The sequence below is a fragment of the Rattus norvegicus genome, chromosome X, assembly GCF_021556685.1.
Source record: "Rattus norvegicus strain SHRSP/BbbUtx chromosome X, alternate assembly SHRSP_T2T, whole genome shotgun sequence".
Lineage (NCBI taxonomy): Eukaryota > Metazoa > Chordata > Mammalia > Rodentia > Muridae > Rattus > Rattus norvegicus.
In genome coordinates, this window is record NC_141554.1 from 100,953,710 (window position 1) to 100,971,692 (window position 17,983).

Consider the following 17,983-nt stretch of genomic DNA (forward strand, 5'->3'; position numbering starts at 1 on the left):
ACTATTTCATTTTGTCTTACACCACACACACACACACACACACACACACACACACACACACACACACACACATTTTTAGCCATTCATCACATGATTATAATAAAAACTTTCAAACTTTGTTCTTGTCATTATTAACAGTACATTAGTGTCACCTACAGTGCCCCTATTGCATACAGCTTCTTTTAATATCTACAGTTGTGGTTACATCTAGTACTGGTTGTTTTATAGGTCACCCTTAAAGTATGCTGAAGACTGAACTCATGTACTTTTTAAGCCATTGTTTTGTTTATTTACAGTATTCTGCCCTCAACCTCCCTTTATTTATGAAAAAATGTACACTTAATGCCTCAGGTAAAATGCAGCTCTATAACACTTCATAACTTCATAATTCTGCTCACCCCCTACTTATAACTTCCTATAATTCTGGCTGCCTTATGATTCTGAAACCCAGTTGAAAATCTAAGACCTCAGTTCATGCAAGACATAAAAGCCACACCTTTCCACATGATTGTTTACTCAAATGCGATTTTTACATCTCAAAATAGATTACATGATCTATATAACTCATTCTTGACTACTGACAAAATGATTAGATAGAAGCAAAGGTCATTCCATCTATGCTCTGGATTCCAGGCAGTGCTACACCAAAGTCATCAAAAATAAATGGGTATCTATTGATTCTGCAAGAAAAGAGATTGTTCAACTTCCCTCAATTAACCAGTTGTAGTGTATAATTATTCTTACAGTCAGGAAGTTCATGCATGTGTAATAGTAGAGCTCGTTTTTGTCTCTACAATCCATCTTTGTAAGTATTGATCTATTACGTGGCTATCGACCATCTGTATTTTATTCAGGTTTGTGAGTCGGCATGTGTTTGTGTACTTTATGAGAGTTGATAGCTTTAGAAGACTCCAGGTATATCAATTAAGGCTCTAAAGTCATTAGGATTGTAGAATTTTAGTACATTTTCCCCCTGAACTAGCCATTGGAACTGTCCATATTTGTTTTCTTGATTCTTTAAGGAAAGCAAAACATTAGAATAGAATTGACAGGAACAATTTTAATACATTTCTTTCGTATTTCTCATCACAGAGGAATAAGTATTTATGATGCTTCTGCACCACATTGATATTTTTATTCCTTAGTTGTTATTGTTTTTCAGCTTTTGCTTCTAACTTTCTATTAGATGGGATTTTTTTTTTTTATTAACTTGAGTATTTCTTATTTACATTTCGAGTGTTATTCCCTTTCCTGGTTTCCTGGCAAACATCCCCCTAATCCCTCCCCCTCCCCTTCTTTATGGGTTTTCCCCTCCCCATCCTCCCCCAATTGCCGCCCTCCCCCCAACAGTCTAGTTCACTGGGGGTTCAGTCTTAGCAGGACCCAGGGCTTCCCCTTCCACTGGTGCTCTTACTAGGATATTCATTGCTACCTATGAGGTCAGAATCCAGGATCAGTCCATGTATAGTCTTTAGGTAGTGGCTTAGTCCCTGGAAGCTCTGGTTGCTTGGCATTGTTGTACATATGGGGTCTCGAGCCCCTTCAAGCTCTTCCAGTTCTTTCTCTGATTCCTTCAACGGGGGTCCTATTCTCAGTTCAGAGGTTTGCTGCTGGCATTCGCCTCTGTATTTGCTGTATTCTGGCTGTGTCTCTCAGGAGCGATCTACACCCGGCTCCTGTCGGTCTGCACTTCTTTGCTTCATCCATTTTGGCTAATTGGGTGGCTGTATATGTATGGGCCACATGTGGGGCAGGCTCTGAATGGGTGTTCCTTCTGTCTCTGTTTTAATCTTTGCCTCTCTATTCCCTGCCAAGGGTATTATTAGATGGGATTTTAAAATGCATTCTCTTGTCTGTTGTGACAGCAGTCTTGTTTTTGAGCATTGTGTACTAATTTCAGTCTATTGTTAAACTGAATCTAATCCAAGCAAATATTGTGCCTGCTCATTTTCATTTTTTTCTATGTTGAATGTTTTTGAAGAATAACCAGTATTTCATTTGTTACTGACACTGGTTGTGTTCTTATTTACAAGGAAAGAAAGGGTAGCTATAAGAAATTAGTCTTTGCTTATACCATTAAGTGATATAAATTTTCCCTTCTTAAAATTTGAATAAAAACAATGTTTTGATCATAGTTGTGTAAAAGGTTGCTTCATATTATTGTGTTCTTGATATCTTGTGCAATTGTAACAAAAAATAGTCCTTTCACTTGAGAAACTAGGTGAACAGAGTGTAAAATGGATTAAAACATAAAGAAGATTTCATTAACACATTATTTGGCAATGTATAACACTTGATTGCACTTCAGAAAGCATTTTGTTATATTCCAAGGATGGCAGTCAGAAATTTCTTATACATCAGATCAAATCTTAAAATAGGTTTCTTCAGTTTTATGTGATTCTGTATTTTCAAAGCAAAATAGAATTTACCAAGTCATCATATTTCATAAAGATATATGATAATTCTATTAGAAGTTATTTAAGATAATATGGTTAGCATACTGGATTACAATGTATTGTAGTGTAACATATAATATAAAAATATCTTAACTATTCTATTTCAGTATTATAGATGAGCAATCAAGAAGGAAAGATAAGTTAACTCTCCAAGAAACAGTTAAATCTGTGGTTGACATACTGACTCACTTTTTATATATTCATTTTTAGCTTCATAACAAAATAAATTCTTTTAAAATCCTTTAGTTAGTGAATACAGATCAGACGTATGTCTTACTTTGGATTCTTATGTTGTGAGCATTGAATTGTGGGATTCAATCCTATAGCTGCTTGTAGGAGCACTCACAGCCAGTTTCGATCTTAGTTTTTGTCCAATGAATATAGTAGATTCATAACTATCCCCAGTTGTAAAGCATTGTTTTATGAATTAATTTCCTCTTGATAGAAAAGTAGTCACATTTTATAATTTGATATATACAATTAATTCCTCTTTTCTAAGTTTATCACAAATTCAATGACTTAAGTTTTACATATTTGATTACTATGGATCATGATCCAAACCATAACTTTATGAAATCGGTTTCTGTTTCTTACTGTTTGCATTAGAAGCCCCAAATCATCTTAGTTTTGAAAACATCTAATAGTATTACTATGAATTAGTGTTTTCTCCTTTATCACATTGTAGTCCGTTTTGTGCTTTTTATCTAGAACTTAGTAAAGTTGACATGCTCAATTTCTTCTTGGTTACCTTTAAAGTGTGGCAGGTAAGTTAAATAATATCACACAGTCAATCTGGAATCAAAACTTAGTTTATATGACTAACTCATTGATTTTTTTTTATTAACTTGAGTATTTCTTATATACATTTCGAGTGTTATTCCCTTTCCCGGTTTCCGGGCAAACATCCCCCTCCCCCCTCCCCTTCCTTATGGGTGTTCCCCTCCCAACCCTCCCCCCATTGCCGCCCTCCCCCCATAGACTAGTTCACTGGGGGTTCAGTCTTAGCAGGACCCAGGGCTTCCCCTTCCACTGGTGCTCTTACTAGGATATTCATTGCTACCTATGGGGTCAGAGTCCAGGGTCAGTCCATGTATAGTCTTTAGGTAGTGGCTTAGTCCCTGGAAGCTCTGGTTGCTTGGCATTGTTGTACTTTTGGGGTCTCGAGCCCCTTCAAGCTCTTCTAGTTCTTTCTCTGATTCCTTCAATAGAGGACCTATTCTCAGTTCAGTGGTTTGCTGCTGGCATTCGCCTCTGTATTTGCTGTATTCTGGCTGTGTCTCTCAGGAGCGATCTACATCCGGCTCCTGTCGGTCTGCACTTCTTTGCTTCATCCATCTTGTCTAATTGGGTGGCTGTATATGTATGGGCCACCTGTGGGGCAGGCTCTGAATGGGTGTTCCTTCAGTCTCTGTTTTAATCTTTGCCTCTCCCTTCCCTGCCAAGGGTATTCTTTTTCCTCATTTAAAGAAGGAGTGAAGCATTCACATTTTGATCATCCGTCTTGAGTTTCGTTTGTTCTAGGGATCTAGGGTAATTCAAGCATTTGGGCTAATAGCCACTTATCAATGAGTGCATACCATGTATGTCTTTCTGTGATTGGGTTAGCTCACTCAGGATGATATTTTCCAGTTCCAACCATTTGCCTACGAATTTCATAAACACGATGTTTTTGAAAGCTGAGTAATATTCCATTGTGTAGATGTACCACATTTTCTGTATCCATTCCTCTGTTGAAGGGCATCTGGGTTCTTTCCATTTTCTGGCTATTATAAATAAGGCTGTGATGAACATAGTGGAGCACGTGTCTCTTTTATATGTTGAGGCATCTTTTGGGTATATGCCCAAGAGAGGTATAGCTGGATCCTCAGGCAGTTCAATGTCCAATTTTCTGAGGAACCTCCAGACTGATTTCCAGAATGGTTTTACCAGTCTGCAATCCCACCAACAATGGAGGAATGTTCCTCTTTCTCCACATCCTCGCCAGCATCTGCTGTCACCTGAGTTTTTGATCTTAGCCAATCGCACTGGTGTGAGGTGAAATCTCAGGGTTGTTTTGATTTGCATTTCCCTTATGACTAAAGATGTTGAACATTTCTTTAGGTGTTTCTCAGCCATTCGACATTCCTCAGCTGTGAATTCTTTGTTTAGCTCTGAACCCCATTTTTAATAGGGTTATTTGTTTCCCTGCGGGCTAACTTCTTGAGTTCTTTGTATATTTTGGATATAAGGCCTCTATCTGTTGTAGGATTGGTAAAGATCTTTTCCCAATCTGTTGGTTGCCGTTTTGTCCTAACCACAGTGTCCTTTGCCTTACAGAAGCTTTGCAGTTTTATGAGATCCCATTTGTCGATTCTTGATCTTAGAGCATAAGCCATTGGTGTTTTGTTCAGGAAATATTTTCCAGTGCCCATGTGTTCCAGATGCTTCCCTAGTTTTTCTTCTATTAGTTTGAGTGTGTCTGGTTTGATGTGGAGGTCCTTGATCCACTTGGACTTAAGCTTTGTACAGGGTGATAAGCATGGATCGATCTGCATTCTTCTACATGGTGACCTCCAGTTGAACCAGCACCATTTGCTGAAAATGCTATCTTTTTTCCATTGGATGGTTTTGGCTCCTTTGTCAAAAATCAAGTGACCATAGGTGTGTGGGTTCATTTCTGGGTCTTCAATTCTATTCCATTGGTCTATCTGTCTGTCTCTGTACCAATACCATGCAGTTTTTATCACTATTGCTCTGTAATACTGCTTGAGTTCAGGGATAGTGATTCCCCCTGAAGTCCTTTTATTGTTGAGGATAGCTTTAGCTATCCTGGGTTTTTTGTTATTCCAGATGAATTTGCAAATTGTTCTGTCTAACTCTTTGAAGAATTGGATTGGTATTTTGATGGGGATTGCATTGAATCTGTAGATTGCTTTTGGTAAAATGGCCATTTTTACTATATTAATCCTGCCAATCCATGAGCATGGGAGATCTTTCCATCTTCTGAGGTCTTCTTCAATTTCTTTCCTCAGTGTCTTGAAGTTCTTATTGTACAGATCTTTTACTTGCTTGGTTAAAGTCACACCGAGGTACTTTATATTATTTGGGACTATTATGAAGGGTGTCGTTTCCCTAATTTCTTTCTCGGCTTGTTTCTCTTTTGTATAGAGGAAGGCAACTGATTTATTTGAGTTAATTTTATACCCAGCCACTTTGCTGAAGTTGTTTATCAGCTTTAGTAGTTCTCTGGTGGAACTTTTGAGATCACTTAAATATACTATCATGTCATCTGCAAATAGTGATATTTTGACCTCTTCTTTTCCGATCTGTATCCCTTTGATCTCCTTTTGTTGTCTGATTGCTCTGGCTAGAACTTCAAGAACTATATTGAATAAGTAGGGAGAGAGTGGGCAGCCTTGTCTAGTCCCTGATTTTAGTGGGATTGCTTCAAGTTTCTCTCCATTTAGTTTAATGTTAGCAACTGGTTTGCTGTATATGGCTTTTACTATGTTTAGGTATGGGCCTTGAATTCCTATTCTTTCCAGGACTTTTATCATGAAGGGGTGTTGAATTTTGTCAAATGCTTTCTCAGCATCTAATGAAATGATCATGTGGTTCTGTTCTTTCAGTTTGTTTATATAATGGATCACGTTGATGGTTTTCCGTATATTAAACCATCCCTGCATGCCTGGGATGAAGCCTACTTGATCATGGTGGATGATTGTTTTGATGTGCTCTTGAATTCGGTTTGCCAGAATTTTATTGAGTATTTTTGCGTCGATATTCATAAGGGAAATTGGTCTGAAGTTCTCTTTCTTTGTTGTGTCTTTGTGTGGTTTAGGTATAAGAGTAATTGTGGCTTCGTAGAAGGAATTCGGTAGGGCTCCATCTGTTTCAATTTTGTGGAATAGTTTGGATAATATTGGTATGAGGTCTTCTATGAAGGTTTGATAGAATTCTGCACTAAACCCGTCTGGACCTGGGCTCTTTTTGGTTGGGAGACCTTTAATGACTGCTTCTATTTCCTTAGGAGTTATGGGGTTGTTTAACTGGTTTATCTGTTCCTGATTTAACTTCGATACCTGGTATCTGTCTAGGAAATTGTCCATTTCCTGAAGATTTTCAAATTTTGTTGAATATAGGTTTTTATAGTAAGATCTGATGATTTTTTTGAATTTCCTCTGAATCTGTTGTTATGTCTCCCTTTTCATTTCTGATTTTGTTAATTTGGACGCACTCTCTGTGTCCTCTCGTTAGTCTGGCTAAGGGTTTATCTATCTTGTAGATTTTCTCAAAGATTTTCTCATGGGGTGTTGCTTATGTGCTCTCAGTGGCGGCAGCAACCAGGAAGATCTGTGCTGCCCTTTCCGGGAGCATATGTGCTCCAGAGTTCCAGATGGCATTTGGTGTTTTCCTCTGGAGTCAGAGGTGTGGGCAGAGTGTAGTCTCTTCTGGTTTCCCAGGCATGTCTGCCTCTCTGAAGGTTTAGCTCTCCCTCCCAGGAGATTTGGGTGCAGAGAACTGTTTATTCGGTCGGTCCCTTCAGGTTCCGGCGGTGTCTCAGACGCAGTGGATTTCCTGCTCCTGTGCCCTTATCCAAGGGAACCCAGAGGCCTTATACAGTTTCCTCTTGGGCCAGGGATGTGGGCAGGGGTGAGCAGTGTTGGTGGTCTCTTCTGCTCTGCAGCCTCAGGAGTGCCCACCTGACCAGGAGGTTGGGTCTCTCTCTCACCGGGTCTGGGAGCAGAGAGCTGCTGAGGGCCGGGATCCGGGATCCGTGGGTGTGGGACTTCCGGTAAACCGATTTTTTTTTAACATGCCATTGTTTACCTACCACTCGCCCTATTGTGGTATATAGGGAAGTGACTGATTTGATTTCACTGTTGTAAAGGAATAACATGTATCTACTAATGCCTTCTTGTCTAAATATGTTATACAATATCTCATCAGAAATCAGAATTTATACTTACTTTTTAAGTTATCATCTTTAACATATGATATACAGATTTATTAACACTTATTGTGCTTGTTAATAAGGAATGAAGACCTAGTATTACTAAATGCAATAAGAGAAATACTGAATTCTATCTCTCCATAAATATTTTTGGTATGTTGAAAGTATTGTTTTGCTATTACTATAGTCATTATTTATTTTATTTTAAATGAAGGATTCATCATGACAAACTCATCTTAGGAAATAATATGACCATTCAGTTCTGTGAAAAATATGAGTAAACATTTTTTTCTTCTTTTTATAATTTTTCCTCATAATATATATATAGCAGAAAAATTATAAAATATAATTAGCATATATATATATATATATATACGCTTTCATGGTTAACCATTTGGATTTGGATAACAACATATAAATATCTTTCTTCTAAATCTACTTATCAGTTTATATGACAGAATGTATTCATATTTATTTTTATCTGCTTATTTTCTACCATGCTATTATTGCCTAATCAGAATATTTTTAATTTATTATTCAATAAGATTCTGATAGTACAACTGTATCAATATCTTTGCTGTTTTATTTATTTTATATAATTCCTTTAGAATCAGTCAGTTATAGTTCAGTATATTGCTTCTATGACAATTGTAATAAGGTTGATGGGTATGATAACTTTTGAAATGAAGCTTGACTACACAAGAAGAAGATATTTTTGGTTGTTGAGAAATTACAGTGCTTCAAGCAGCATTTATTTGCTGTCCTAAATATATGAAGAATATGTGAGGTATTATAATGCAGATAGTAAACAGGAAATATGTAATACAAAAATTGCCTAGAACATATGAGCACAGGCCAAAATTTCCTAAACAGAACACCTTATGCTTATGCTCTAAGATCAACAATCGACAAATGAGACCTCATAAAACTACAAAGCTTCTGTAAGGCAAAGGACACTTTCATTAGAACAAAACAGCAATCAGCAGATTGGGAAAAGATCTTTACCAATCCTACATCTGATAGAAGGCTAAAATATATCCAAAATATACAAAGAACTAAGAAGTTAGACTGCAGAGAGCCAAATAACTCTATTAAATAATGGGGTACAGAGCTAAACAAAGCATTCTCAGCTGAGGAATCTCAAATGGCCATGAAGGACTTAAAAATATTCAACATCCTTAGTCATCAGGGAAATGTAAATCAAAAAGACCCTGAAATTCCACATCACACCAATCAGAATGGATAAGATCAAAAACTCAGGTGACAGCAGATGCTGGCGAACATGGGGAAAAAGAGGAACACTCCTCCATTGTTGGTAGGATTGCAAACTGGTACAACCTCTCTGTAAATCAGTCTGGAGATAACTCAGAAAATTGGACATTACACTAACTGAAGACCCAGGTATACCATTCCTGGGCACACACCCAAATGATGTTCCAACATACAACAAAGATACACGCTCCACTATGTATATAGCAGCCTTATTTATAATATCCAGCTTTTGGAAAGAACCCAAATGTCCTTGAACAGAGGATCCAGAAAATGTGGTACATTTACACAATGGAGTACTACTCAGCTATTAAAATCAATGACTTCATGATATTCTTAGGCACATGAATGGAACTAGAAAATATCATCCTGAGTGAGGTAACCCAGACGCAATAGAACATACATGGTAAGTACTCACTGATAGTGGATATTAGCCCAAAAGCTCACAATGTCCATGATATAAACCTCAGACCATATGTAGTTTAGGAGAAAGGAAGACCAGGGTGTGGATGATTAAGTTCTAAATTGAGGGGGATCACGGTGATCAAGGGAGGTGGAGGCAGAGGGACCTATGGGAGTGAGAGAGGTGTGGGAGGAAATAAGAGGGACAGTGTCAGCTACTGGAGGGGATAGAAGAGGGATGCAAAGGGTCAAGAAATGGAATGAAAATATGTAGCAAATGGGAAATGAGAAACTAGTGTTAACCCCTGGAGGGTCTAGATGCCAGGGTAGCTATAGGCTCCCAGGACCCAAAGCAATGGCCTTAGAGGATATGTGCATTTCAGGGGAAAGAGAACCTATAGAGAGCACCTTCAGTAGATAGGTAAAACCCCTGGCTAGGGATGGGCTTACCCACCCATCTCAAAGTTTTTATCCCAGAAATGTTCCTGTCCAAAGGAAAAAACAGGGACAAAAAATTGAACAGAGTCTGAAGGAAGGGCCATCCAGGGACTGCCCCACCTGGGATCCATCCTGTCTGCAGGCACCAAACCCTGACACTGTTGCTGTTGCCAAGAGGCACTTGATGACAGGAACCTGGTGTTCCTTGGGAGGTTCTGCCAAATTTGACAAATACAGATCTGGGTGTTTGAAGCAAACCATCAGACTGGGCTCGAGGACACTGGTGGTAGAGCTGGCAGAAAGACGAAGAGCTGAGGAGGATTTCAACCTCATAGGAAGAATGTCCGCTGGACAGACCCCCACCTCAGAGCTCCCAAGGACCAAACCCCCAACCAAGGTGTACACATGGAGGGTCCCATGGCTCCAGCTGCATATGTAGCAGAGGATGGCCTTGTTGGTCATCAAGGGGAGGAGAGGCTCTTGGTCCTGTGACATCAATGAGAGGGGAGGCCTATAGGGGGCATGATAGAATGATGGGGTGGGAGAGGATGGATGGGTGGGGGAGCACCCTTATAGAGGCAAAGGGAAAGGGGGAGAAAGCAGATGTGGGATGAGGGGGTTGTGGAGGGGTAATCAGAAAATGGGGAATCATTAAAAATATGAAAGAATAGAATGATTGTTGAAAGAAATCAATAAACTTAAAATAATGAAAAACATTTCTCATTCTCTTTGGGTAGGAACAGTTTGAGTTCCAGAGACTATCTGAATTTTCTTAGATAATTTTTGTGGGAAAGTTTACCAGTCGTTTCCCATGCATCCCAAACATGGATTTCTCTTCTTTGGTTTTACGGCAAGGCTTTTTGACAAGTGGTGCTTTATTAGTTATGGTGAAAAGGTCAGGCATTCAGGAGTGTGGTAACTCATTGCAGATGGGGTAAACTATCAATCACATTGTAGTGATAAAGTGAAATGGGACTACATTTCAAGAAAATGTTAGGTTAACAAAACAAAAATCTACTTAACCAACATAAAACCAGTCATGCCTAAAAATCCATATTTGTATACTCTGTTGTGTATTTAACATTAAGCCTATTATTTGGAAATTTGCATTGGCATATATTTTCAGTCATCTGTAAATGCCATCTATCAGTATAGTTTTGCAATTTTTTTGGCAGAGTAGTGGAAGACGTAGCTATATAAATATTTATAAATATGAGCACACATCACTAGTTGAAAAGAAAATCCTATTTGGAAGATTTCAGGGAAGTCTGTTATTGTTTTTTATCTGTTAGAAAATCAGTGCTCCTGGCCAAATACATTTTTATGCATTATTTTCACAGATAATTTTAATATTGCTTTGAGGTAGAAAATTTTCAAAGAATATAAAACTGGACTTTTTTTTTTTTTTTACAAAACCTAAATTTCTGTTTTTCAAGTTCTCCTTTATTTAGCTTGTAAATAAATGGCCCAAAATATGACCTGTTCAAAATCATGTGTTTTTTTTCCTATTCCTTGAATAGTTGTGGAATTCTCCATGAGAATATATGTGAGCTTTATTTTAACAATAAAGAAAAATTTAATAATTATATTCTGAAACAAGCACAACAAAATTAGATGTGAAGTAGTTTTTGTGATTGTTTGTGTAATCCTTTCATTCATGTATTTAGAGAAAAAGAAATTGAAAATAGGTGTATTCTTTTGAAATGTGAGGAATATGAAGTAAAATATATAAACAAGCCTTCGACACTGTGTCACACTGTCCATTCTGCATAGCTCAACAAGAGGAGCATACAAAGGCCCACTGAGACCTTTAATCATCTAGTAGAATAGTATCTAATAGCTAATATTACTATCACATAGTTGGTGAGCAGTATAAAACAAAAAATAAGGACAGTACCAGGTTTGGTACTGTTTAAATGAAAAGTCTGTTTTCATTTAATTCTAAGAACAAAGAACAAGAATACACAAATATGACTTTAAAGCCTTAAATATGGTGTGCTAGTTAGGGTTTTTATTGGTGTATGAAACACCATGAGCAAAAATCATGTTGTAGAGGAAAAGATTCATTTGGCTTACGGTCTCATGTTTATGTTCATCATCAGAGGAAGTCAGGACAGGAACTCAAGCAGGGTAGAAACCTAGATGCAGGAGCTCATGCAGAAGCCATAGATGGGTTATGCTTGCTTGCTTGCTCCACATGGTTTGCTCATCCTGCTTTCTTATAGAAATCAGGACCACCACATTCACAATGGACTGGACCCCCCCAAAAAAACTCCCATAAATCACTAATTAAGGAAATGCCTTACAGACTTGCTTATAACCTGAACTAATGGAAGTGTTTTCTTAATTGTGGCTCCCTCTTCTCAGCTTGTTTCAGGTTTACATAAAACCAACCAGAACATATGAACACATGTATAGACAACTGTTTAAGCTACATGTTGGACTTGAAAAACATGCCCTAATAAGGAATAATTATTAAGAATTTGGATTCACTTAGAGAAGATGCACCTATCCCTCACTGAAGGCCGAGGAAGCTTAGATGTCTGGTGGCGTGGGAACTGGGGGTGACATGGGAGAAGGGGCAAGGAGGAAATACAGGATGTGGAATTGGGGATAGGTTGGTGGGAGGGGAATAAAATCTGGAGTGTAAAAATAAATAAAAGAAATTTAAAAAAGAAATTGAATTTTCTGTTCGAGCAAATACAGAAAGATGTGTTAAAATTTCAGTGACATAGCCAAGTGTTTGAGAAAAACATCATTTTCTTCATTAAGAAGGATGTGTATATTTATCAATAGAAATTAACAAAATTTTGGTGTCCTTGTATTTATCCATCTGTATATGGCTAGAAAATACTGCAACAATACATTTTTAAAAGAAATAGTGTGCCTTGTCCATTTATGCAGTAAATGATAGACTTAATCCCTCTGAACTTAACTCAGTTCTCTACTGCTAAAATGACTTAATGAGATATAAGACAAAAAAAAAAGAAAGGTTATATTTTGTGAAGAAGGAAAGGGCAGTATGGTTCAATACCTTTACTTAAGTAACCTTTACATGTGCAATTAACATTTAAAAGAAATAAAGTTTTGGAAGCATTATAGAGTAATTGCACAAATGTAAAAAGTAGTTAGAAACCTGTGGTCTGGTAGGAGAAATTCCTTCGAATAACACTGTCAGTTATCAGAAAGTGAACTTTTGATGCATAAAAATTGAGAAAAAAACTCATTTGGTGGTATACTTACTGCTTTCTCCCTTGGGTTTTTTTTTTTTTTGTTTGTTTGTTTGTTTTCTTTTCTTTTCTTTTTGTAAACTTCAACTCACTGACATTTTCTAGGATGAAATTTCCGTCCCCAAACTGAATTGATCTTTAAAACACACATTTTGAAATAGCTGTGGATGGTAAGGAAGCATGCTATTAAGCAACAGCAGGAGAGCGAGAACTGGAATGGATCAGGCTTTAAAATGTATAGGCCATTTGCCTGTCAGCCAGAAAGTTTTCAGAATACGTTACATTGAAAGATTTATTTTTGTTTGTTTCTATATCTAGCTTTCCCTCCTATGGCACTATTAACCAAGTTTAGCAATTTTTTTTACAGATCAAAAGTAGTTGCAATATGAATCAAACACTAAATTCAAGAGTAATTTTTTGAAGTGAGGAGACCTTATGTAATATGAATTTTATCATACCAGTGTGATCTGTTTGAGTATATGTCTATTTAATTGGTAATTGTTCCTGGCAACTCTGGTAGGTCTTTTTTTTTTTTTTTTTTTTTTTGGCAGAAGCTTCTATAGTAAAGGTTTCTAAGCACCTCTGCAAACAACTTGCACAGTCTCTAAATGAATTTTGCCATTTCCGTGTAGCAGCTGAAAATCATTTTCCCCATTTCCTATCTAAAACTACCCTAAGTGTAACTGTGTAGAGCTGTGGAAAAATTAACACTTGGTATACAGAAGCCTTCTATGTCAAGAATATGTAGTTTTTTTTGTTTTTGTTTTTGTTTTTTAGTGGAAAATAATGAAGCATGGCTTTTCCTTTCTTAAGTTTCTTGCGGGTGGAACATTTAAGTAAGCTTTCGAATGAAAACCAGGACATGTGACATACTCACGCACACTACCGCTGAGCTTCTACACAGGAACGTTTGTACTTTAATATGCTTCATCAAACACTTGCCAAAGTCATGCTCTTTACACATCTCTTCTTTCTACCAATTTCATGGACATGAAAATGTTCCCATTTCATGGGAAATACATGTTTCATTTATAATCATATTCATATTTAAAATTAATTAAAATGTAAAGTTTCAAAGGAAGTTTCAAATGTGGGTTCTGTGTGCCCTGAAAATCCAGTGGTGTAATTCTACACTAAAGGGACCCACAACAGTAGGATGCTCCAGCCTGGAACCTGGATTAGGCACAGAATATACCCAAGCATCAATTTTCTAAGCACAAACCAAATTCAAAGAGATCCTTTATTAAACAAGGCAAAGGAACAAGGTGGGTGACTTGAATCAGGCAGAAACAGCCATGTATAGCTTGGCAAGTGTTAATTTTAACAGAAAAGATATGGAGGCCTATGTGAGAATGAGTTAGGACATGTTGGTAAACTCTGATGATAACATTTCCAGGCTGGTCGTTCTGGGTTCTCTTAAAAAGTATGTTAAGCAAGCCAGTAAACCGCACCCATCTGCATCATCAACATCAGTTCCTGCCTCCAGGGTCTGGTCCTTTTTGCGTTCCTGGCTGAACTTCTTTTGATGATGGATGATGATGTGGAAGGATTAACCAAATAAATCCTTACCTCCCCAACTTGCTTTTGGTCATAGTGTTTCATCACAGCAATAGATAAATATGAAATAATGGTTTTGGATACCATTTCGAATCTATTGTAAATGGAATCAAAATTAATTTGAATTTTACATCACTTATTATCTCTGAGAAGTGTGTGTGTGTGTGTGTGTGTGTGTGTGTGTGTGTGTGTGTGTGTTGCTTCATATGTGGTCATATGATCTAAACAGAAAAAAATAAGTTTAATCTTTTATTTATATAGCTGATGGGCAATATTTTACCTAATAAACTTTCACTTGTATTTCTCAGGGTATTATATAGTTACAAATTACTTGATTATTCTCTGGCTCCTATGATTGCTTGTGATAAGTTATGTACTTGAAAAGGCACTTGTCTGTGAAAAGTCACCTCTCTTCTGTTACTACTTTAAGACATACTAGTTTTTAAGTCTCCACTATGTACTGTATTGTACCCCAATGCAGATCACTATGAGGTTAGAATGTGTAAGTTGATGAAGTTCTTAAGTGGTTATATTCATTTCCCTGAATTTCAGATTTAATAATTCTTTTCTAAAAATATCTTTTCTATTGTTTTTACTCACTTTTTCTTCTTTTGAAAATACTGCAAGGCAAGATCTGGTATACAGTATATGATCCATAGTTCTCAGGCTCTCTTTATTTTTCTCCATTACTTTCCCTTTTTACTGAATTTTTGACCAAGTGTTTAATAGTTTGTGAATAGATCCCTACATAATTAGGGATATCCCACTTTTCCCTTTGTCATTTCTACAGAGACCATTTTTACTGTTATCTCTAAAACTCGTTTTGATGATTTTAGTCTCTTATATTTTATTAGGAATTTTTTATGCGCTCATCTATGACCTATCCTAGATATGCAAAAAGAACCTAGTAATAGAATAACGAAGGAATAATAACAAAGTAAGTCACATAGAAAATAAAGGAATAACAGCTACAGGACTAATGAAACTAAAAATAAAAATTACTTAAGCTGTCTAATAAATGGAAAACGAACAGAACAGACATGAAAAATGTATAACTTATGAATGATCTACAAGAAATTTGCATTAGATAATAATACCAAAAACATGTAAAAAGCTAGTTTTAGAAATGATTCAAACCAGAGACATAGACAGACTAAGAGAAATCATGAACCAAATGGACTTAACAGATATTTATAGAACATTCTATCCTAAAACAAAAGGATATACCTTCTTCTCACCACCTCATGGTACTTTCTCCAAAATTGACCATATAGTTGGAAATAAAACAGGCCTCAACAGATACAGAAAGATAGAAATAATCCCATGCATCCTATCAGACCACCACGGGCTAAAGCTGGTCTTCAATAACAATAAGGGAAGAACACCCACATATACATGGAAGTTGAACAATGTTCCACTCAATGATAACCTGGTCAAGGAGGAAATAAAGAAATTAAAGACTTTTTAGAATTTAATGAAAATGAAGATACAACATACCCAAACTTATGGGACACCATGAAAGCTGTGCTAAGAGGAAAACTCATAGGTCTGAGTGCCTGCAGAAAGAAACAGGAAAGAGCATATGTCACCAGCTTGACAGCACACCTATAAGCTCTAGAACAAAAAGAAGCAAATACACCCAGGAGGAGTAGAAGGCAGGAAATAATCAAACTCAGAGCTGAAATCAACCAAGTAGAAAAAAAAAAGGACCATAGAAATAATCAAGAGAACCAAAAGTTGGTTCTTTGAGAAAATCAACAAGATAGATAAACCCTTAGCCAGACTAACGAGAGGACACAGAAAGTGTGTCCAAATTAACAAAATCAGAAATGAAAAGCCTCTGAAGAAAGATATTGAAGAAGATCTCAGAAGATGGAAAGATCTCCCATGCTCATGGATTGGCAGGATTAATATAATAAAAATGGCCATTTTACCAAAAGCGATTTACAGATTCAATGCAGTCCCCATCAAAATACCAATCCAATTCTTCAGAGAGTTAGAATAATTTGCAAATTCATCTGGAATAACAAAAAACCCAGGATAGATAAAACTATCCTCAACAATAAAAGGACTTCTGGGGAAATCACTATCCCTGAACTCAAGCAGTATTACAGAGCAATAGTGATAAAAACTGCATGCTATTGGTACAGAGATAGACAGATAGACCAATGGAATAGAATTAAAGATCCAGAAATGAACCCATACACCTATGGTCACTTGATTTTTGACAAAGCAGCCAAAGCATCCAATGGAAAAAAGATAGCATTTTCAGCAAATGGTGCTGGTTCAACTGGAGGTCACCATGTAGAAGAATGCAGATCGATCCATGCTTATCATCCAAGCTTAAGTCCAAGTAGATCAAGGACCTCCACATCAAACCAGATACACTTAAACTAATAGAAGAAAAATTGGGGAAGCATCTCGAACACATGGGCACTGGAGAAAATTTCCTGAACAAACCACCAATGGCTAATTCTCTAAGGTCAAGAATCGACGAATGGGATCTCATAAAACTGCAAAGCTTCTGTAAGGCAAAGGACACTGTTGTTAGGACAAAACGAGAATCAACAGATTGGGAAAAGATCTTTACCAATCCTACAACAGATAGAGGCCTTATATCCAAAATATACAAAGAACTCAGGAAGTTAGACTGCAGGGAGACAAATAACCCTATTAAAAAATGGGGTTCAGAGCTAAACAAAGAATTCACAGCTGAGGAATGCCGAATGGCTGAGAAACACCTAAAGAAATGTTCAACGTCTTTAGTCATAAGGGAAATGCAAATCAAAACAACCTTGAGATTTCACCTCACACCAATGAGAACGGCTATGATCAGAAACTCAGGTGACAGCAAATGCTGGCGAGCATGTGGAGAAAGTGGAACACTCCTCCATTGTTGGTGGGATTGCAGACTGGTACAACCATTCTGGAAATCAGTCTGGAGGTTCCTCAGAAAATTGGACATTGAACTACCTGAGGATCCAGCTATACCTCTCTTGGGCATATACCCAAAAGATGCCCCAACATATAAAAAAGACACGTGCTCCACTATGTTCATCGCAGCCTTATTTATAATAGCCAGAAGCTGGAAAGAACCCAGATGCCCTTCAACAGAGGAATGGATACAGAAAATGTGGTACATCTACACAATGGAATATTACTCAGCTATCAAAAACAATGACTTTATGAAATTCATGGCCAAAGGATGGAACTGGAAAATATCATCCTGAGTGAGGTAACCCAATCACAGAAAAATACAGATGGTGTGAACTCACTGATAAGTGGAAATTAGCCCAAATGCTTGAATTACCCTAGATGCACAGAACACATGAATCTCAAGACGGATGATCAAAATGCGAATGCTTCACTCCTTTAAAAAGGGAACAAGAATACCCTTGGCAGGGAAGAGAGAGGCAAAGATTAAAACAGAGACAGAAGGAAAACCCATTCAGAGCCTGCCCCACATGTGGCCCATACATATACAGCCACCCAATTAGACAAGATGGATGAAGCAAAGAAGTGCAGACTGACAGGAACTGGATGTAGATCTCTCCTGAGAGACACAGCCAGAATACAGCAAACACAGAGGCGAATGCCAGCAGCAAACCACTGAACTGAGAATGGGACCCCCGTTGGTGGAATCAGAGGAAGGACTGGAAGAGCTTGAAGGGGCTTGAGACCCCATATGTACAACAATG

At 37.4% G+C, this 17,983-nt stretch overlaps 1 protein-coding gene across 4 annotated transcripts in view; it reads left to right on the plus strand.

The window, feature by feature from the left end:
• Diaph2 (diaphanous-related formin 2) overlaps positions 1-17,983 on the plus strand; it is an 839,122-nt gene that overhangs the window by 348,138 nt on the left and 473,001 nt on the right.